This window comes from Atractosteus spatula, chromosome 3, assembly GCF_055471065.1.
Source record: "Atractosteus spatula isolate fAtrSpa1 chromosome 3, fAtrSpa1.hap1, whole genome shotgun sequence".
Classification (NCBI taxonomy): Eukaryota; Metazoa; Chordata; class Actinopteri; order Semionotiformes; family Lepisosteidae; genus Atractosteus; species Atractosteus spatula.
This window is the reverse complement of record NC_142708.1, coordinates 46,205,147-46,229,326: the sequence shown is the minus strand read 5'-3', so window position 1 is coordinate 46,229,326 and position 24,180 is coordinate 46,205,147. Positions and strand designations below refer to the sequence as shown.

The 24,180-nt window shown below is 36.6% G+C and overlaps 1 protein-coding gene across 2 annotated transcripts in view; it reads left to right on the top strand.

Moving 5' to 3' along the window:
* The window catches only part of apc (APC regulator of WNT signaling pathway), a 79,418-nt gene that overhangs the window by 4,841 nt on the left and 50,397 nt on the right, over window positions 1–24,180 (top strand). The gene's annotated exons all lie outside the window — the stretch shown is intronic.

The following is a 24,180-nucleotide window of genomic DNA, read 5'->3' as shown; positions in this document are numbered from 1 at the left end:
GCCTCTTGTTCTTGACAGGTTTTTATTCAAATGTCAGGTTTAAATATGTTCAGTATGATTTTTTATTTAAATGTAATATCTCAAGTGATTGTCAGTTAGAAGGTAAACTTACTGCATAACAATATTACAATTAATATTACAAATTTAATTGAATTAAAATGTCTAAGTTTTATTTAATGTATAAGCTGCTTTGTACCTGGCACTTTTTGAATGGTTTATTCTTATCTGTTTATAATTGGTATAATTGGTATTATCGTCTAGGCCAAATTGAGAGTATGTTTTTACCAACCTTGTCTTGGCATTGCTGTTTTAAAGGTCATTTTTATTATAGTTTCCTGCAGAAAAAAGTGGGGCTAACGGTTATAGATTTTCATTTTGTACAGTAGGCCTAGCTGATGAATATTGTATCTTTTTATATGTTTTTTTCCTATTCACTGTTAAGATAATATTTGATAACTAATGTATTCAGTCCTATTGTCCTCCTCTTCTTTAGGGAAATTGTATTTGTTTCCAGACTGTGTAATTAACATTAAGATCTGTATTATGTAATATGTAAGAGACAACAATAATATACACTCAGGCTATTCAATGATTGCTGATAGCACAAAAATAGAAATATTTTTGTAATGTACACATTTCTGTGCTAAATCATATCCTTCATTATTAGTTTTAATATTAGTTTTAATAGTGTTTCCCTATTCAGTTTGTAGATTTAATCTTCCAGTCTCTTCAATGCCAACGGATGCAGCCCAGTTTTCTCACACTGAAGCATTGTAGAGAGTAGGTTCACCTGACAGTTACCTTGGTAACCAAAGGCTAGCATTTTCCTTTCACAAGTTTTTCAAGGTACATAAAACAATTTAAGAAAAAAATGGGAATGGAAAACATCTTTCATGACTGTTTTACAAAAAGTAAAATTTAAATCTGTTCACTTAAAACTCACTTTTCCTTGAATACAAGACTAGTCTCTGTTCTTAAAGTTGTGAAAATCAAGTCTTGTCTCTTGTTTGACACTTTTCTCATTAAATCACTAAAGACCATTTCTAAATGTTTTACTGAATAATTTCAATTTGGTTGAATGAGAAATGCTTTACCTAAGGAGCCTTTCAGAAAGACTGTTTTTTCCTGTTCAGATTCCATGTATTTACTCTTGAACAAATTGTCTGTAGCCATCTGGAAAAAGTGCAGATTGTTAAGATTGAGTCACGTGGGACATTATACTGCAGTACTACTCCTTACCACTATTTTTTGTTGAATCATTTGTTTTCCACAGGGGTTTTTCTTTATTTTTAGGTTGTTTCTTGATTTGAAAACATAATTATTGAAGTAAGGGAAATAGTTATTTCATAGTCTATTTTAAATGTAGTAGTTCAGGTGGGTAGCTGCATCAGCATGCATAGGCTCCTGTTTATCTTTAATGAAGATCAGCTTATATCATGTTGTTGCAGAAGGTATGTAGGTGCACTGTAGGACTTTGCAGACCAGGTTTTATTAATACGGCAAAATGAGAATTGCATTCTTCACACCTGAAGAAGGCTTCACGGCCGAAATGTTGTTTTCTTCTTTTTTTTCAGCATGTATTTTAAATGTAGTACAGGGTTCTTTTTAGTCTTTCATTGACATAATTCATTCTTCACTTTTTAATAATGGACTGATTAATTATAGGAGCTAAGAGGTAATTTAAACTGTTAATCCACAAATTAAAAATAAATAATTTATTTAAATGTAAAATTTAATTACTTTTAGTCATAGGACTGTAGGTAATAATTTCTACTTTGTAGTTTCTAATTTTGTTGTTGTGTATATGCGGATATCCATGATTCATGGAGGGTCTCTCTTTAATCTTGTAAATCTTGTAAAGCTAATACTGATATCATGTAACTGAGGTTTTTAAATAAGATTCTCAGTTGCATAAGTATTCAACCTCTTTGCTAGTTTTGTTTGACGGTCTCTGTGTGTGATCAAAGTGGTTTAACTTCAGATTGAATGCCCCTCTGTAAATTCCCTTAAATCCTGGATTTCAAGCAACCACACACCGTGAGATGATGGATCTAGCACGAAGACCAAGGAGCTTTTTAGTCAAGTCACGGATAAGGTGGTATAGAGGCACAACTCAGGTGAAGGTTAATTAGCTCTTTGAGTACACTAAAGTGCATTATTCCACATAATCAGTAGATCAGGTTGCCCTTCTACACAGCGAAGTCAGACAGATGCAGAACTGGTTGGAGATGCCACTGTGAAGCCAAAAGTGACTGAATGATTTACAAAGTTATGTGCATGAGTTGGAGTTACTGTTCATGTATCAACAATATGCTGGTCTGTATGGATGAGGGCAAGCAAGACTCCTTTACTGAAAGACTCATCCTTAATCTCTTGTAAGGTATATTGCAGACATGACAGAAGTTTTTATGGTCAGACAAGACAAGCATTAGCATTTTTGTATAAATCCAAAGCATTATGTCTGGCACAAACTCAACACAGCACATCATCTAGTCAGCGCTATCCCAGCTGTTGAATATGGGTGTGGCAGTGTCATGTTATGGAGATGCTTCTCATGACCAGGGATGGGGGAGCTTATCGGATGTGAGGGGAAAATGTATGATGTTAAGTAAAAGGTTTTCCTTTAGGGTTTGCCTATAGTCACCCAGAAATCTAAAACTGGTTCATAAATTCACATTTTGGCAGCATGAGAACTTGAACAAAGCCCAAGCCATACTGAAGTGGTCTGACAAGAAAAGAATGAATGCCTCTGAGTGGTCCAGTCAAAGTTCTGATTTGAGTAGATTTATGGTGAGGCTTGGAGACTGGAAAACCAGAGATTCGTACATATCGTTTGTTAAGTTATCATCTTTGCAGGCTTTGCTAACATTCATGCTTTTCACATATAAAATAATTCAGTTGGATCATGACACTTGAATAAGAAATCATAAATACTTGCATTTCATCAAAATGTGATCTTATTGGCAGGGGTGGATGCTTTGTTAGGTTCTGTAGCCATCTAATAGAAAACTAAATGGAGGACTCCGAGAATGCCGCAGACATCAACATAGTATATCATAAGTGTTTTTAATCCTTAGAATGTTAAATGATTTATGAACCTTCCTGATTGGTATTGAAGTATTGGAATTGGTATTGAACCAATTTGTTCCTGGAGGCAGTTCAGTACTCAGGTATTTTCTTGGTTCTGATTTCATAGTAATACCCTCAGGATATAAATACTACTCTTTGAAGTGGATGAAACTGTTTGGAGGCCCGACACATCAGTCTCTCGAGTCGCACGAGTGACTGCCCTACACATTTTAATATTAAATTAAATGTAGACATTTCAGTTTTTATTTGTTCCTGTATATTGGAAATAAGTATTGAATTAAAATCTTAGTAGTATTATTATAGAAAGGGTTGTCTTGGGGTGAAAATATATATTTTTTTTCTTTCTGACAGTCCACTGCATAATCCTTGAAGACCCCCTTAGCTCCCTGGAATCGTGGGGTGCTTACGTTTCTGTTCAAAATCTTTTATGTTAAAAGTTTCATGATAAGGTCCAGCAAGTCTACACATTTCTGTAAACAAGATCACAGAAGAGATCACAGTGTTACATAGGATAAAAGTATGCAAGTCTCCTTTGCTGAGGTTGTAAGAGAGTTTCTCTCCAAGGATAGTGCCATGATATTATTTGTGTAACTTCTGCAATTTGTAATTTATTGTAGCTAAATATAAGGAAATAACAATGTTTTTAATTTAATACACCATCTTGTAATTCTGTTAGTAGCCTGCATTATTCCTAATTGTTTTGGCGGCATTCAAGATATTTGTATGTCTTATTGACAGCATTTACATTTTAAAATCTAAAGTTCATTATTAAATTCATTCTTGTGTAAAGATTTATACTAATAAGTAGATTTCAAATTGTAATTGTGAAACAGCTACAATATACTTACAGTTTAGTATTTGGCCTTCTTATCTAATGCTGGTAATAGTTTTCTCTGTCAGTTCTGTCCAGGACTTTTTTTGGAAATGGCAATAAAACCATTAATGCCACATGTATTAATTTCAACTGTTAATCCTTAATCCCAGTGCCATCTTCTTAAAGTTCCCTTTTAAAATGCAGTACCGTTCCTGCAAAGATTAAACTGTATTTATAGTCCCTATTAAATTAATTACTAGTTCATTTTGATATTTTCTTTTTTGTTGAATTTAGTTTCGTTCTCTGCAGAACTGATGGTATTTTTTTCTTGTATTTCATGTGGCTGACTGCTGGAAGTCACTTGAACATAAAGTTAGTATTGGAAAATAGAAATTCTTACATACTTAGAGAAGTATTTTATGTCTTTTTTTCAGAATCTTCAGAAAAATTCTCCTAAATTGCAGAATAACAGAAGTACTGACCAGTTTCCCAGTCCTGGTCCTGGAGTGCCATTTTTCTCCTTGATATTTTAATTGAACTATTTTTTAAAGTATTTTAAATGTAGAGCTCGGACAATGTCAGGTTCATAAGGAATGATCGAATAATAGTTTGCCACCCATAATGGATATCACAGAAATATTTTATGATATAAATGAAAAGGTGTTGGTTGATAAGCACACAAAGGAAGCGGTGAAGCTGATGATGCAGTTGTATATACTTTATTTTGAAGTCTACTTTATCTTTTGCCAATGAATCAAAAATTAGTTTTTATTAAGAATAACATATGGACAGATAATACAAATGAGTTTCATGAGTTAACTTTTCTAATTAAGCTGCAGCAAGTTGCCACAAAATGAAAGTGCATGGAAGCAATCTCTCGATGGATAAGCAAACCGCTTTTGATGAATAGTGAAATGGTTCTTTAATAAATCAATGGGAGATAAGAAAAAACGATGAACACTAGGGAGGCAAGTAGAGGAGATAGTATGTATAATCCATCAATGCATTCCTCTGTTTGACTCAAGAATCCTACATGTTTGAACTGTAGCAATGCTTCTCTATTGGTGTATACACAGAAGACAGTGTTGATACTATTAAAGAGCTTCCCTCAATAGCTTTTTACCTTGCAAATGTTTTGAGAGCAGAAGTTGAAAAAGAAGCATACATTTAACTGTGTACAAGTCCAACATGTACAGTATTGAAGTACTTAGTGTATTTTTAGTAAAACTTTGTTTTTAGAAGACTAAGGCAGATGGTTAAACATATAATAGATGGTGTTTAGCTTGATTGGTTTTTTTTAAGTTAACATTTCTGTTTACCACATGTGTTGCCATATTGTACCAGTAAGTATAATTATACTGAATAGTTTGGTTGACACATCTCACAGACTTAAGAAAACAGTACATTTTTAAAATGGCCTAGGTCAGATTGACCTTATAGGATTACTATAATTAGAACTATAAAATAATATGAATAGCCTGTGCTAAAAAATGTTTTGACATGGAGTATGAGAGAGAATTACAGATGCTAACTTTTATTGTGTTACAAGATGTGCGTAGTGTATTGAGGCAAACAGCTATCAAATCTTTACATGTAGGAATGTTTTTGTATTCTCTCTTAAAATCAAAATGATTAATGCATACCTTTTCACATGAACTGCGCCTTTTCTGCTCATTTCAGGAAAAAACGTTAGTACAGATTTTCAGAAAGTCACCGAAATTATGAAGACGACAAAGCACCTGTGTTCAGCAAGGGTCTAGATGGAGCAGCATGGATGTAATTTCATACATTACACTGTATCTGGCACTTCCTGCCTTCACATCTCAATCCAAATGAAAGTGATACTTACTGTGATACTCAGAGAGCAAACTTTTCTGGGTTATTAATCAGATTTTGATTGTGATAAGAAATGTAAAAAAAAGCCTTTGATAGTACTGAGAATACAAATGATGCTAGGACAGAATGTATAGTGGTGAACTGCTGCTTCTTGCATTACCTACTTTATAGTTCTAGACATTTAAAAAGACATATACAGTTTGTTTAATTAAAAAAAAATATGATTGGAGGCCTTTCGGCCTATGTAGTTTGTTTAGTTGGTTGTTGTCAAGGGATTTGACATTTCCAGACATTTTGTGAATGTAGCCTGGGTATCAGCTTTTGAGAAATACTGGCTCCATTTCTGTTTGAAATGCGCTTTTACATGGCTTCTACTTGGGTCTTCTGGTTGTTGTTTCACTGTTGATATTAGTGTCCATTGGATTGTCTGTGACTTTGTGACTTGAATTTTTTACCTCATAATCTACTCTGTTCAAGACTGAAAAGATTCAGCCAGTGTAGAATATAGTCTTGGAATGTACCCCACATGTCTATGATGACATTTTTAATAATAATAATAATAATAATTGCTTACACTTATATAGCGCTTTTCTGGACCACTCAAAGCGCTTTACAGGTAATGGGGTCTCCCCTCCACCACCACCAATGTGCAGCACCCACCTGGATGATGCGACGGCAGCCATAGTGCTCCAGAACGCTGTAATGAAGTAATGAAGAGTAATGAAGCCAATTCATAGATGGGGATTATTAGGAGGCCATGATTGGTAAGGGCCAATGGGAAATTTGGCCAGGACGCCGGGGTTACACCCCTACTCTTTTCGAGAAACGCCCTGGGATTTTTAATGACCACAGAGAGTCAGGACCTCAGTTTTATGTCTCATCCGAAGGACGGCGCCTGTTTTACAGTATAGTGTCCCCATCACTATATAGTCTATAGTATAGTATAGTGTCCCCATCACTATACTGGGACATTAGGACCCACGTGGACCACAGGGTGAGCGCCCCCTGCTGGCCCCACTAACACCTCTTCCAGCAGCAACCTTAGTTTTTCCCAGGAGGTCTCCTATCCAGGTACTGACCAGGCTCACACCTGCTCAGCTTCAGTGGGTTGCCAGTTGTGAGTTGCAGGGTGATATGGCTGCTGGCTACCTATTACAAACACCCATGTTTGTAATAGGTAGCTTCTTTAAGCTCAGTGTCTCCTGTCTTATGTTTGTAGTTTTCAGTTACCTGCATGTAAAACTTTGCACTTACCTACATTCAAATATCACCCATGAGTTTGCCCAGTAATTATGTAAAGTTTAACATTCTCTGACTTATGTATATTATATATTTTATACACTGTAATGGGAGATACAGCTGTCAGCATCATGACGAAAGTTGCAAAAACACCCGTTCAAAGAACACAAGAAATCAAAACAATACTGGCACACTGGCATTTCCATTGAATTCCATTTCTTTTGCTGGTGACATTCTGTATCCCTGGGTGAATAATGGAAATCCCCAATATTCTATTGTAGTTTACATCTTGGATCTCTAAAGCTTGAGGCTGATTGTTGTAGACCAGTGGTTCTCAAACTGTGGTACACGTACCAGGAGTGGTATGCAGAGCGCCGCCAGCTGGTATGCCATATGACCCTGGAACTTCGTTGTGTGCGCTGAAAAATCGGGACGGGTTTTCATATTTTCTATTTTAATACGTGTCGAATGCGCAGCCTAAGTACTATGATACAGCGTGCACTAATACTTGAGTGGACACTGAGCTACAATGTAATTCTATACCACTCTATAGGAGTTTGTGCTACAAACGTAAGTGACCAATTGTATTTAAAAAAAGCTATCTCCAGCAAATAGGGAGGTAGGAGAATGTGCGTGATTTTGGAACAATGTTGTAAACACAGGAATGCATAGAAATGCGTGCTACGAATGCTGGTTATCTTGTGAGCACAGGAAAGCATGATAGAGAACAGAAAAATGTTCTAGGTTAATTTGAGAAAAATATACAGAGCGGCTCTGTGTTTTTCTCCCATCCCAATGACGGATGATTTCAAAAGTACGCTGATAGAGCACGTTAAGATGAGCAGATGCTTTTCACTGCAATTAGATGAGTCTGTAGTCGATGTGGCCAATTTGATTGTTTACGTTAGATACGAGTTTGAGGGTACGTCCCATGAGGACTTTCTGTTCTGTAAGCTGGTACCAACAGGAAGTACAGGAGAGCACATATTTCAGCTTCTGAATTAATTTATCGAAGAGAATGGCATCGACTGGATAAAATGCGTCAGAGTTTGTACAGACGGTGTAAGAGCAATGACAAGCTGACACAGCGGTGTAGTTGTACGAATTAGAGGTTGCTCCAGATATGAAGTGGATGCACTGCAGCATTCACCGAGAGGCCTTGGCCATCAAGAATGCCTGAGGATTTAAAATATGTTAGATTTTGTTGTGAATTGTATAATGGTTCAAAAAATGAATTCACATCTGCTTTGCTCGACTAAACAGGCTCACTCCTCTCACTAAAATGGTGCTTTTTTATTGTTTATTTTTGTTTGTTGTTGTTCCTGTTTTTTTTCTGTAAAGCGCTTTGAGAAGCCACCTTTAAAGGCACTATATCAAATAAAGTTTATTATTATAATATTTATTATATGTGTATGTGCGTGTGTGGGCCCATGTTGGTCATTGAGATTTTCTGGGGTTCCTATGAGAAGATGACTTGTAGGTGGTACTTGGATGCTTTGGTTTGATCAGGGGTGATACTCGGTCCAAAAAGTTTGAGAACCACTGTTGTAGACTAAGCTTTGTTCATCTCTTGCGTATTAAAAAACCTCAGAACCAATTAAGATAAGGTTTTGATCAAAAGCAGAAAAAACCTTTCAACAACCTTAGTCTGCTTGTCCTTTTGAGGTTCACGGTGATAAACATGAAATTTCAAAGAAAGTACAAAATAATGCAGCTCTAAAGCAGTTGTTTTCAAACTTTGCAGTGCTTTCAAATTTCGTAGAAAGTGGTTCAGGAATAATTTCAATGACCATATCCCTTAGATTTGTAGCTGCTATTTCTAGAAATATGTAAAACATGTATGCATAGAAATAGTAAAAAAAATGTGGTAGAGCCTGAACAATAAGTATGCATATCTGAATAACAATTTAGAAAACTTAGTTATTCTGCTGTGCACATTGCTCTGTACTGATAGAAGGAATCCAGACCAAATCTATAAAGTGTCAACACAAGGGAAGAACTTTGTAATAGAAATAATTAACTATGGCATAACTTTTTTTATTTTTTTATTCTGATGGTGTAACTTCTTAGAAGGTGGAAACCAAAAAGAAATATGCTGGGTATACAGTGTAGGAATTATGCCTTGCAGGGAGTGAAAGCCTGTAGGGTTGCAAGGATTCTTCCTCCTGTACTTTTAAAACGAAATCACTTTGAAAGACTGTATAGCCCAGCAGTTTCATACTAGACAGGGCTCCTGGGACAGATTAACTTTGTGACAATTGGGATCCTCCGTCCACTAAAATGGCGACCTACATTTTCAAAAAATCCATTCAACTTCTTGAACCACTGCACTGATTAAACCTTGTTTTGGGAGACATCACTAGCCAAAGCTCTGTAAAAAGTTTACACTTGAAATATTTCTATGATTATTTGATGATGATCTGAATAACAGATCATAATCAGATGCGCACTGTTCAAAATTTAGTTAAACTAATTTCAAATGAACTGCTTACCATTCTAGTGAATATGCCATTCACACCTGATATGCTGCCCTTAGTATGTATACCAAGAAGGCTACAGTACCACCATCTCATATCTCTCTTGGCACTTATACATTGATTGAATTTGGTAGATTTCATGAACACCCAAGGCTGTGTCTGCTTTGCACCTCTCCAGTTACTGTGGTAATGTTCCTGTCCACAGCAGGCCATCAACTGCTTAGTGAAATGTAGTCCCTTGTGCAAACTGTTCCTGTTCAAGGAATATTTGGCCAGTTAACTCCAAACATATTTCTAGTGACAATGCAGTTGGTGTATGAACCGCTGTGACTGTCTTCTGTTTTATGAATTCAAACTGCAATTGTTTTGGGATATTATGGACTTAAATTTGACAGGTTTCAATCCTCCTAAAACTTCTCCTCATCCTAAAACTGCATCTCACTGGATGAAGAAGTAATGCATCTCCACACTGGGTGGTTATGTACTTGGGGATGTGTGTTTGCTTTGTGAACATCAAAGTTGATGGGTATAAGTCTAGTTTCCCTTTAGTTGACTAGCACTTCACTCAGGTGAGTGAGAAGTAACATGGAAGCCTTCAAAACTGCTTAGTTTTTTTTTCTCATTTTTTCTTGGTTAATTGCAGCTTTTAAATTTACTGATGTGTTTGATGATGCTGTGTAAGTGTAAGACCATTAGTGGTGTGAACCTCTTTATTCCTTTTTGTCAAGAAGTGCAAATTTCAAATTCCATCTCAAAGGTACAGAAAATCTCAGGAGAGAATGCACAATTTCATTGTGTTTGGATTTCAAAAATCAGGAAATCTTTATTTACACATTCCTGCATTTTGAAAGTAGTCCAGTCCCAGATCCATGTGAATGTCCTGTTTTTTCCCCCCATTTAAATCTTGGTTTAAAACCTCTCGGAAACAGACTGGCTTTGAAAGAAAAAAAAACTGAAAAGGAGTGCCTGCTGAAAGTATGTCACAACTTCTAAATGTCTGTGTCATGTTGCCAGGAACTTAAGCCCTGGACCGGTTCCATTAAACATTTTCCCACAAAGTGTGTGAGAAATTGCAGCAAAAGACAGCATTGGCAAGTGTTGCACTCAGACAAGGGTTTCTACATCCTCTGTCTGTTTAAAGAACCTTATTTGCATTTAAAAAGTAGAAATTGAACATTTTTTTTGTGAATACAGGCAAAGCTATTCACAATTTGTAAATGGCACCTAGTTCAAGAAAAGTAATGTCTCTTACAGAAGATTTGTACTACTTTTTAACATAGGTTTGAGTTGACTGAGTTCCTAACAAGTTATAAAGATTGAAATGGTTTATTTCTGGAAAAAAATGTGAAAAACAGTTAGCTAAATGTACATTTAAACTGTGTTGACTTCAGTTCACACGGTGAATGTTAAATACGCACTCGAGTACAAAAACTTGCACTTGTTCTTGAAAATGGGACTAATGTAGGCTCTAGGCCGGCTTACACACAACATCTCCACTATCATCTAAAGGTTGAACTTCACTTTATGAAGCAGTAATGCTCATGGCCTCCTTTTTGGGTTGTGTGCCTGCTGACAATTAATGTGTGCCAATTAATATTAAAGTTTTTAACTGTTTTTAACTTTTGGTTTAGAAAGCCAAACTTACACGTGTTTTCCTCTTTTGCTCCGCAATACAATTACATTTTGCAACCCAATATGCTTCAAAGAAAAGAATACAGAAAATATGGTGGGGGATTTTTCAAGTCATCTTTGATCTTTATTGAAATGTTACTTGTTTTTCAAAATTTATTAAAAGTTCAGACAATTTAGTATAAAACTATTACTATTGAATGCTATTTATTATTTATTTTTTCTGGCTTGCTAGTAGTCAGAATTGATTGGGATTTTCTTTTCAGAAGTAGGTACCTGCGGAGCTGACACATCTGGCTGTGGGCAGTTACTGGGTGGGATGCAGAACCCAGGTTTAATCTGAGAGATCTGATCAGATATTTATATATACCACCTGCAGTGATACTAGGAATGTCCCCAGGCTTTTAATGTTTTTTTTTCTATTCACATGAGGCCTTTGTTTGAAAAATGGCACGCCTTTGTTATGCGAAACGTGACTGATTCAGGAAACGGTTGGACTTCACAGTCGATGGCTAGGAATGGGGGATGTCCGGCAGTGCTTGGGGAATTGAGGGCTTATTTCACCAGCCAGGAGCTGAGATGACTTCTGTTTAGTAGCGGGGAGGTGGAATTGAAGGGGGGGGGGTAGAGGGTTGTTTTGTTTTTTTGTACTGCTGTCACATCCGAGCCCCGGTGACAGCTGGCATGACCTTCGAGCTGCTGGGACCCATTGGCCCCACGCCAGTCATCTGCCGGAGCAAGCAGGCCTACCACTCCCAGACGGGGATTTAATTGACTATGGGAAGCAGCTGTGTAATCTGCTGGAAACAGGCCAGTGCATGTCATCCAGTACTGTAGCAGATTGCCTAGCAGCTGATTGGCTCAGTATGGGGACATGTGACTGGAATGGCAGTATGTGCTTGTGCTGTAACACAGGGAAAGGAGATGGAATGGAGGCTGACAGTGGTACCGAAATGGGGTAGGTCTTTTTAAAGAATTATCCCTTAACACGGACAGTTTGAATGATTTCCAGCATTAGCTTGTGAATAACGGATATTTATCTGATATCCCAACCCATATGTCTAAAAGCCTTTTGTTTTCCTGGGTGCTGAATGTGCAAAGGGGAGGGTGTGTGAATGGGGGTGTGTATGGCTTGTATCTCCGTTCTTTTTATTCAGTGGCAGGCAGGGCTGGAAAAAAAGGATGCATTGTGCTTGCAAGAAGAAGAACAGACTGATGTGCAGCAAAAAAAAAAAGAATCTGTTTACAATAGTCAAGATTAAACTGAAAATAAAGCTTACATTGAGGATGAGAAGGCAAATGGCTTGTCTGTCGGTATCTGGAAAAGGATATCCTGAACAAAGCAGATGTGTGATGGGGTATTTCTGTTTTTCTGTTGAACCCATTAAGAATATGTGGCAGATATTTGACTCTTTGTAAAAATAGTCCTAATCCTGGGGAAATTGTGGTGTGGACATTATTTATTGGCTGAGCACAGATTAATTTGAGTGAATGGTTGCCTGCTGTGTCTTTGTAGTGTCAGATCGGCATGCTTCATTTGAGGCTGACTGCAGGGATTTCGTTCTCCGATAGCTGCAAAGGAACAAGTCTGTGCTGCACTGCTGGCTACTAAAATTGATTTCAAAGACAAGGTTCGGTGTGACAAGATGGAATCCTCTGATCTGTGGACGGGAGAATTATTTGAGATCTGGGAATGTGAGAATGGAAGAAATCGTTTAAAACTGGACAACGGCAGTTTAAGTAAATTTGTATTGTTTTATATTAATAAGAAATGGGTATTGCGGAAATTGTGCCCATACCGGTGATTTCCACTGAACGCTTTGGGGAGATGTTAATACATTATTTATGAAGCAGTCCTTTCTCTCTCGCTCCCCCCTTTTCTGTCTTTCTCTCTCCCAATCCCTTTGTTACTATAAGTGAGGACTTTTTTCATTAGGCTTGATGATACAAAGAAATGTGTATTATACAGTGTTGAATAATTTCCATGTTACAAATTAAGTGCCTTTGTAGTTTATAATATCAAGATTATAAGATTATACAGCAGCTTGTCCTTTGCTACAGCAGACATTTTTTGCTCAATAGCTGAGGCTAAAGGATATACATCTGTTTTTTTTATTCCAGCCTTCTAATGCAAGATTGTTTTCACCTGTTTTACCTCTTATAGAAATACAGTGTGCAATAACCTGGATATTACTCCAATATGTGTGAGGGACTTATGTTGTCAAAAAATGATCCATGTCCGTTCTGTTCAGGTTTTTATTGGTCTTGGGAGACCTACAAGAAGGCATTTCTGTTAAAGACAGTTCTGTTGCTTTTTTGTTTGGTATTGTAGGCCTAACACGACAGATTTTACTTAAAATATTTATATTTATATCATAGCAGTGCCTGCAGCACCAAGGCAATGAAGTGTTTCTGTGTTGCCATTATTTTTTGTCATGAAGGCTAAAGCAGTCTTTATTCATATTTTTTAAACAGCTTGTATCTTCATTATACTTTTTGTTGGCGCAGTAATTTTGCAGTTTAATAAATCACAGGCCTATTTTTAACCTCAAGATATCATCATCCTTGGTGAATGTCCACTCTAAATGAAATGAGTCACTCTTTGGGTCCTTGTATGCTTCTATTAAATTATCACTGAGATCGGATATTGGTTGAATCTCACTGTTTGATTTAGCAAAGCGCTTTTTTAACAAAGACCTTACTGTTTTGGTTTTTCTTTGATTCAGGGCTACACTTGTTTCTCAGAAGTATAGTGACTAAGTGTCATATGTCCATATTTGCAATTTTATATTCACTTCTTAATATAAGTACAGTTAACAATGATCATTTTCTCTTAGAAGTAAGGATGACCATTTGAAAAACATTCAGTGCCTACAGCATCATCCGAACAAAAAAAAAAGCTTTAATTGTGTATTATGGTAGGAATGTGATAACTAGTAGTTTTGTAAATATTATAGATTATAGATCTTAATATAGATTAGGCTCAGAAATCTAAACTGGAAGGTTATTGGTTCAAAGCTGAGGTTGGGCTTGCTGTTGTCTTAGTAACTATTTCACTCATTGTGCCAATAAAATGCCCAAGTGTGTACAAATGTAAGTGTTTTTATACAAGTTTACAACATAAGTCAAAAAACTTTGGCAAATTGAGAAGAGTTCTCATTACGGTATACTCAGAATAGCCCTAAGCAGCAAAACGGTTTTTAACATATTCACGTAAATTGTGAAAAAAAAGTGTGAGAAGTAAACAGAAGCCCTGCACATACCGTAACCCTACACAAGTGTGGAATTATTCAGTCTGGGGTTGCTGCATTTTTCTTTCTACTTGGAGGTAATACCTGCATTCAGGCTAATTGTTAATCAGGGTTTATTATCATGCAGAAGCAAAAGAAAAAATGTATTTCGGTGGCAGTTTTGGAAATTGTTTTTCTTCTGATTAATGTGAGACCATATAATTAATTACCACTTAAGTTTTAAGTACTTGGGTTTGGGTTTGCCACCTGTCTTTGTTCTTGGGTATAAACTGTGTCACCTTGCAAGTGGGGCAAAAGGCAAAAGTGTATAGGCAAAAGTCTCTCGCCTGCCCACCTCGGTTTTTGAGACATCACAGGAAAAACAGTCCTGGACTTAGAGGTCCAGTATCGACCAAAGGAATGGTGCATCCCTTAGTACAGCACTGTGAACCTACAAGCACACGCAGAGCTGCAGAGGTCTCCGTGTTGCTGGGAGTCCAGAGAGACCTGAACAACTCGTGCCGCCCTGTTGTTCATCGTGCTCAGCCAATCCTGCATCACTGCTTGGGATCTCAGGTTGCAGTCGGCTAATGGCGTGACCTAGGCTTCAACACGCAGTCTGGGTATCTGACCTCAACCTCTGCTTGGGCAAGCGCCTTTTCAGGTTGAGGATTTAAAAAAAAACAAAACAAAGCCTTTAATAGATCAGCAAAGCACTTTAATGCAGTGTAATTTGTAAATCTCTTTTCTCACACTGAAGCCAGTATAAAGTAGAAACTCTGCTTATTTTTTCTGAATTTAAATTTAAATTTAATTTTTCGTCTTGATCTTAAGTAAATAAAAAGCTATGACTTCATATTTCTGTTAATTTGTAACAGTACCACACCTGGGAGTTTTGGATTGAAACTAATAAAGGCAAACCTCCCATGGTAGTGACCAGGTAGCTTTAGAATATAGTCTCTTTTTCTTCTTGTCAAAGATGAAGAACTGGCTGCTCAGAATGAATACCCTACATTATCTCAATACTGATCTAAGTCTTAGTGCGCAAATATTTTTTAAGGGGCTGTGTGTAGGATGGAAATGCCTTCATACTGTCGCCTCCTGTCCTGACTCTCTCTCTCTCTCTGTCCTGTGGAGAGAGATTTACAGGCCAATCAGTGTCGGCACAAGCTTAACCAAGCATCTCTGTGACATCTCTGTTCACGTGTTTTAAACAAATGTCCTGAAATTTATAGTTATATAAAACTGTGGTATTATAGCAGAGCTGCATTATTGAATACTGAATGTATTACTGTACAAAAAATAAGTTATATTTGGCTGGTGGCTTATTTTATGGATCTAATGGGAAATTACTTTGAATCATGCCATTTTATAATTTTATTTTTAAATGTCATGAAATACTGTTGGTAAGATTGTTTGATCCATTATATTAAACCATAATGTTGATCTGTATATTTTAACATTTTATTGCTTCCCAAGTTATCTAGGACAGGGGTTTTCTCAAGGTGTTTATGTGCCCCTTAGAAAATATATTGGAGTGTGATGGAATTTTTCAGGAATATTAAAAATTTTCCAGTGCTAATGGGAGAAAAAATGGTTACACTTGAAATCTGTGGACAGTTTGCTTTGAGTTGAAAGTCAGAGAGTGCTATGTTAGAATGCTGTCACGTGATATTTCAGTTATTATGATCTATTATGGACAACGGATTTTTAAAAAATACAGTTAGGTCTTAATCAGCAAAGATTTTAATAGGCTTGGGCTATAAAGAGGTAGGTGGCACAGTGACGCACATTGCAGCTTTTAAGTGCTGGGGCCCTGGGTTCAGTTCCTGGGGTGCTACCTGCATGGAATTATTCCCATGTTCTTAAGGGTTTCCTCCCACAGTCCAGACATACTGGGAGGTTAATTGGCTTCTGGGAAAATTTCCCCTAGTGTGAGTGCGTGTATGCGCCCATTGCTTCCTGGGATAGGCTGAGGCTATATAAAAAAAAAGGCGACCTTTTATTGGATAAAGTAGTTGGTAAATGAATAAATGGATGGACTGTAGTGAGGTATTCGGCTGTGTGTTATTTTATGTCCTTGGTTGTTGAGTAATTGGATGATATTTCTATGAGAATGTTGGACATATTTGGAGATTTGTCTTTGAAGATCCAAGCTTTTGGGAGAGGCTTTTATTTTGTTAAGTTTCTCTTTCTTGTAGTTTCTGGTTTGATGATTTGAAACTAAATTTACTCCTACCGACCATTTGATGTCACATAAACGCCCTTCGGGGCAGAATTTTTCACAAAAAAAAATGCATCTCTCTGATCAAACATGGGTTAGACTGCTTGCCAGTAAAGTATACTCTAATTTGTAAGCACCGATGCTCTGGTCTCATTTCTTCAGCGTCTTGTAAAGACTTGTTTTGCTTTAATAAAATGAGCTATTGTTGCAGCATGACTCAAAACTGATTCAAGATAAGTATACATGCTCCTACCAACATGGGCCTCCTTGTGAATCATGCAGTCTCCCCACTGAGCTTCTGCAGCCACGGTTTTGTTTTGCTGTCAAGCCCACTTTTGGTATCAGGTTTGGTTTTTTCCACATCAGTGAAGATCTACACACAGTTCTTCCTTGTGTTCTCCTGTTATAAAGACTTATACATTTCTCTCCAGTAGCATATGACGGCTGTGCCTTCCTGAAACAAATCTACTTGTAATGTTTCCAAAGTGTACTGAACATACGCCATTATCTGTTCTGTCCCTTAATCATCTCTTTAATCATCTTTTTCCCCATGCCTTGCTCTTATGTAATTTTGCATAATCAATATGACCGCTCACTGTATTAGTGGACATCAGAATGGTGCTTGGATGAGAAGCCGCATCTTTGCCAATTTTAATTTCATACATACATTTGTTTAGATGTGAGCAATTAGAAGTGAAAGCATAAGACACCTCTAGAATTTTGTCCATCAGAGTTGCTGATATGTAGAATGTTTTTTCTTTCTCAAATTCATGTTTTCAAAAATTCCACGGACTTCTGTGAGCTTTATGGTTTGTTTGTAAATGTTACAGGGTTTTTTTTTATTTTACTATTGGTCAGAACACACTTGGGCCTTGGATTATCTTCTAATTCAGTGTAAGTAAAACCAGATGCAACATAACTGTTTTTTCTTCTCATACCACACTCAAGTCTCTTAATTCCTGTTCTTTACCATCAGTCAGTTTCACCTCTTCTCTTTTGTGCCACAGTGCATTGGTTTTACAGATGTGATGTGTTTATTTCAGAGGTTAAAATATTGGGTTTGTCTTCTATTTTGTTGCTTCTCAGTATATACCATTTCATATTTATAATTCATGTATTTGCTACCTGTGGATTGGTGATACTCGTCAACATTAAATGTTACCTGCCAGGTGTTGGCCTGATCTTGAAATTTGTTTAAAGTCTTTTGCATCTCCTTTACATCTTGTACAATGTTTGGATACCCAAATATTTTAGAAACATCAATGAATTTGACTACATCACTAGGTATACTAGATGGTCCTAGTACAGATTCCTGTGGGGGGAAAAATGTGTGAAAGTTTAGTCCTAAAGGCTGGAATGCTGTTTTGCAAAAGTCTAATAGCACGATAGCAGTTATCTTATTCAAGAACTAGAGCAATATTTTGAAAAAATGTCCAGTCATTACACTAAATCCTATAAGTTTAAGACCTGAATGCTTTACTGTAATAAAACTTTGGTTATAACAATTCATTTCCATTTCTATTGCTTTTATACCTTTAAAAAATGATCTTACAACACGTTTTCCCCCCTGATGCTTCATTTAAGAATTGATTCATTGTAGTCCTTTCTCATTGTTGACTCTGAAAGATTTGTACATTGAGCATCTGACCCACGGTAGCTGTGCAGAGATTCCAGATTTTTAAAATTAAATCTGGCACATAATTGACAGAATTTGGAAAATAAATTACAGTGTTAGTTTATAATGGCTGTGCTAGACGCATATAGCACTCTGTAGACAAGAAAAATATACTATTCACATTTTTAGTTGTACAACCTGCCCATAGCTTGAATTGGCAAACACACTCAAAAGAGAATATCATGTTTAATTGGTTTTTATTTATAAGGTTAAGAATTTTTCCCATTTATAAGTGATCAAAATACACTAGTCTTAGAATTTATTTTGATATGTGGAAGATATCAAAATAGGCCCCATCTGTTCTTTGGTACATTGGAATTTGCATTTAACACCAGCTTGGTGTGGCAAAGGCACAGATTTAACAGATTGTTCACTTAAGCATGTAAGACCAGCACCTGCAATTTCATGGTCCATCAAAAAAAGCCCTGCAAGCATGTTTAAAAAGCAGTTTTATAAATGGCTGCTTCTTTCTGTGGTTACATTTTAAGCTTTAAATTTTTAATTTGTTTTTTGATGATAGTAATTGTTTTTACTATCCTATTTTTAACACTTTTATATTTCAGCCCCTTCCTATTAACCTGTAGGAGGGTACGGTGTCATGAACTTGTCATGGCAAGCTTTTCTCCTGCTCCACTGATATCAAGAATAATGAATGAATAATGAATTCATAAGAATAATTATCCTCATGTACTTAAGCACTGCTGAACACAAACTAATAACTAGTGATTTTAAATTCACAAGAATGGCTGCATCACATCTTGTTAGATGTAATTTGAAAAATGTAGCTTTAAAGTCTTAACATTACGAGTGCAGTTATTTAAATACTTTTAAAATTTGGCATACTCAAAAATAAAAAGGTTTTTTTGTCAACAGCTGATAATCTGGCTTCTTTCAGGCAGTGGGAAGTAGGAAAATGAGACCCTCAGACCACTTTGCTACTAGTAGTCAAACAAGCAAAATGAGCCAAATACATTGTGTGTCTTTAAGACAGAGTGATGCGTTGTTGGATTATAAAAGAATATCTGATGAGTATACTGGCATTTTGTATAAGTTCTTTAATAATCTTCCGAGATGAGCTCGACATCCTGGACAACACTTGACAGACAGGCAGCACAGCAATATATAAAGGGTCACCTGTCCTTTGTTTGGAAAAAAGAAGGCTTGAATAAAATTGATTTTTACTCAACCAGAGTTTATCTACACAAGGCACAACTAAATATGTAGTCACTTAATCAGCCAAAGCTCCAGCAGTGTGAAAAAGTCCATGCCGTTAATGGTTGTAAAAGACAGTCCCTTGTATGCTCTTGTGATATAGATTTTGTTTTGTCAGAGATGTGGTGCAGCTGAGGATTTTTGTAGGCTTTGAAATAAAGTATGTGGTGTCTGTAACAATGGTCATTTTGGGCAAGTGTATTAATACTGTGCTCTTGTTATTCTTTTGTTACATTTTAGACTGTGAAAATAATGTTGATATGATTTTTTTAACACTTTTATATTTCAGTAATTTTAATAGCAGTCTTTAATACAAAACAATATTGACAGTTTTGCTCAAATGACTTTTCTTGTAGGGGAAAGTAGTTACCTTATGAATAATGTGTATTTCTTTTCAAATGTCCTATTCTGTTCAGGATTAAGTACATCACCTTTTAGAAGTATACTAATGTTAATCTTGATACAAAGCTAGACATTTTGAAAAGGCGTGGAAAAGGTGAACACCGTTTTGCACCTTCAAGTGTGCATACCATTCAACTGCAATGGGTAAATAAAGATGTGAATGGGACAACTATACCAAGAACTTATGTGAAATGCAAGATTTTATGATGGAAAAGATACATTTGCTTGGTTTGTCAATTGAAGAACTAACACAGACTTCTTCCTTGATAGCTAGCATACTGTTTATCCTCTTTTAGTGCCATCAGTATATATACAACGTCTTTTAATGCCTTTTTGTTTAATGAGCTTTGCTTTGACATTTAAGGAAGGTATCCCTTCCATAAAACGAAGAGTTGGAATGCTAAATGTCTGTTTTAATCTTTTACGTGGTAAATGATGCTCAGATATTTTTAGAGGTAGATGGGAAGATCATTAGACCGCTTATTGGCCATTTATTTATGATATCATCATTGGAAACAAAGGAACGTAAGTGCAGTATGCATAAGTCCTCAACCACAATGAGTGTATTTTATTTGTTTTCATTACTACTGTAAAGAGGTTAGCAAAGAGTCATGGTAAAGATGAATTACAGGAAGGCTGTGGGTTCAGTACCCCCTCATGGACATTGCTATTATATCCGTGATCAAAGTACTTTACCCTGATTGCTCCAGTCCATCCGGCTTTATAAATGGGTACCAGCATTGCATTGGTATATGCATTTCTGTATCTTGGTATGAATCATTTCTTAGGTATTTTAATTTGTATTTCTTGGGTCATATCAGCTGAGGAAATTAATTTGCACTGTGATGTGAAACATTCTTACTGAAGTGTTAATGCAGCTTTATGCTCTAGGTATTGCAGCTCCTGGCTTGACAAGGCAGTGCTATACTGAATGTACTGAGATGTTCACTATAAACATTCCAGATGTACAATGTAATCCTCACAGTATGTTATATTGTCTTCTTTGTCACAGCCAGAATTGTAGTTTATTTTTCTTACCATTTCCCAATTAAAGACCCAAGATGAGACACTTCACAAATATTCAAAGATAGCAGTCTACATAATAGTGTATCATATTGTTTTTTATACATTTTAGGGATTTGTTCTGCTGCTGGTTTTGCATGAATGTCTTGACACAAATATTCAGAAGCAAATTGTTATGTCAATGGCAGCACTGACATGGTATTGAGAAATGTCAAAATACAGTTGCAAGTTGTTGCCACAGAGCCACCTCTTTGAGTGGAAGAGTTAAGTGTAACAGTAAGATATGCTAATGAATACACCATTACAGTGGACATTACCTTCTTGACAGACGCCTAACGCCTAATCTTTTTTTCTGTTGTCATATTCAGCATTGTCAAAAGATATAAACTCTCAACACACTAGGTAGTAGCATGGGCAAAAACCTTGACCACCATTGAACATTCTGAAATATTTAATGTAAATATTTGAAATTTGAATTTCTCCAATACCAAGCTTAAACTGGACTGCAATGACTTGGTTTTTGTAATGGCACTTCCTAGACATCAGTGTTTTTAATCATGTTTGGGTGACAAAAGCTAGATTGTTTCGAAAGTTTGTTTTGGCATATTGTAAGCTATTCATTAGTTTGTCTTAAGCCCCTTTCATGCAACAATCCATTTTAATTTAGTATGAATTGTGTACGTAAGTACAAACATTGTAAGAACATATGAAAGATTCAGTTCTTTTAGCCTGTCAGCATAGGGTATTCTTTTCAGCGCTCAAATGTCTGTTTGTTCTTTTCTGGGTTGATTCCAGAGCAGCAGTTATTTTTTATAACATAGGGACAAAACGTGTGCCCGTTATCATAATGGTCTTACTATTGCATAGTAAATGTTAACATTTCATCCCTTGCTTAGTTTACTCCAGGCTGAAATTAAATGGTGTTATATAATCTTTCATTAATTGAAATGGCTTTTCTGATACTAGATGTTCTCCAATCCATGACTGACCTAATACTTAGGGAACTGGGTTTTTGTAGCTCTTCAGGGGAAATGGGTGCCAGAGAAGAGAGAGACTGTGTGTATTATTGGCGGAGCGGTGGCTCTGTGGCTAAGGATCTGCGCCTGTGGCTGGAAGGTTGCCGGTTCAAATCCCGCAGCCAGCAGAGGAATCCTACTCCGTTGGGCCCTTAAGGCTGCTGCTGGAAGAGGTGTTAGTGAGGCCAGCAGGGGGCGCTTACGCTGGGGTCCATGTGGGTCCTAATGCCCCAGTATAGTGACAGGGACACTATACTGTAAATGGGCGCCGTCCTTCGGATGAGACGTAAAACCCTGACTCTCTGTGGTCATTAAAAAGAGTAGGGGTGTAACCCCGGCGTCCTGGCCAAATTTTTCCCATTGGCCCTTACCAATCATTGGCCTGCTAATAATCCCCATCTATGAATTGGCTTCATTACTCTGCTCTCCTCCCCACTGATAGCTGATGTGTGGTGAGTGTTCTGGCGCACTATGGCTGCCGTCACATCATCCAGGTGGATGCTGCACATTAGTGGTGGTGGAGGGGAGTCCCCATTACCTGTAAAGCACTTTGAGTGGATTGTCCAGAAAAGCGCTATATAAGTGTAAGCAATTATTATTATTATTAACCCCAACTGCTCCAGGGGCACCGTACAATGGCAGACCCTGCGCTCTGATCCCAGGCTCTCTCCCTATCTGTGTGTCTGTGTGTCTCATGGAGAGCAAGCCGGGGTATGTGAAAAGATAATTCCTAATGCAAGAAATTGTAAAGGGTTAATAAAGTGATGTTATTATTTATTATTACAGAGCATTCAGAACTCTGTGGTGTGATTTATGACCCAAACATCTGCTCTTTAAAGATGTACAATGTTATGAGTACAACATTCTGCTTTACGTAGGATATGTAGGATATATGTAAATATCTGTACTATTTTCATGCTTTAAGTCACTTATGAAAATGACTATTATTAGTATTTGTAATAGAGCTAGAAAAGATATGTAAGTTGAGAATGTCTCAAACAGCAGCAGCACCCACCAATATGAGTAGTAAACTGTTTCCCAATGTTTTTACTTGCTCATTCTCCTTGTGAATTCTGCCTAGGTGTGTGTGGTGGAAAGTTGGTCAAAACAATATCCATATATAAATGAAAAGTAATTTCATCAGCTAAGAATGCCAGAAACATTCTAACTATTCAAGCTGGGAGTCACTATATGCTTTGAAGCTGGGGCTTTTCTGAAGCTACCAAATTTTGTTAATGTATTAGAAATTAACTTAAACTTTATGGTGAGCTGGTGAAAATAGAGATGGCATGACCAATGTAATAATTCTTAAATGAAAACTGCCATTCATCAGTATGTCAGATTAGTCCTTGTTAGTGCTCAGGTTTACATTATTGAATATATTACTCACAACGTTTTAAGAAATTGCTGAATTTTCCCTTTGTAATAATGTCAATCTTTCAATGCAATTGAGCTGTATATACCCTTAAAAGGGAACTGCAGTTCCAAAATTCTCAGAGCGGTTATTAAATCTCTTTAACAAAATAAATTCATTGACAGTATAGAAAAATTTTACAACTTTCAAATTATGCACAAAATTGTGAACTTTGTAAAAGTACTGTTGTTGCACTCCCTGAAAGTTCCCTCAAATTGTGACACAATTTGACACTTCCTGCTCTCTATGCACCATAATAACTAATGTAATGTGATGTACATTGGAAAAATACAGGTTGTGCAGCAGACATTTCATCGCAGACATGTTCAAATGTGATCTGCATGCAGAGCTAACAAGTAGTATTTGTGGGCAAAATCTTTTTGAAGTTGAGAGCAATGTTTCTATTGGATTAAAATAGAAGTATTCACAAGCCTGCTTGTTTACGTTGTAATAGGACTGCTTCACCTCACTGGACGTTTTGTTGCGACATTCTGAATCTCTGAATATGGCACTGTGCATACCTGGCAATTGCGTCCGTTTTGTACATTTTGCATGTAACTGTGTAGATTTTACTTTTATTGTGGTTTGAAATGTGCTCATCAGTTTCGAATCTTTCTAATGCAGAAATATTAAAATAGGATTGCGTTCCCCTTTACAAACTTGATGAATCTATCAGTAAATAATCTCTGTTCAAGTGAGATTGTTGAATGAATGTTTGTAATTAATTTGGATGACCATAACTAAACATTTTTAGCTGTTTTCACTCTGTCACAGTACCTTTATATAATTCACAAGATGACAGGGCAAGTGATTGCCAAATAAAAACTGGTTGCTACCTGCCTTTGAATAGTGAAAACTGTTAAAGCACATTTCAGTCAAAGTGTATATAATTACACTTA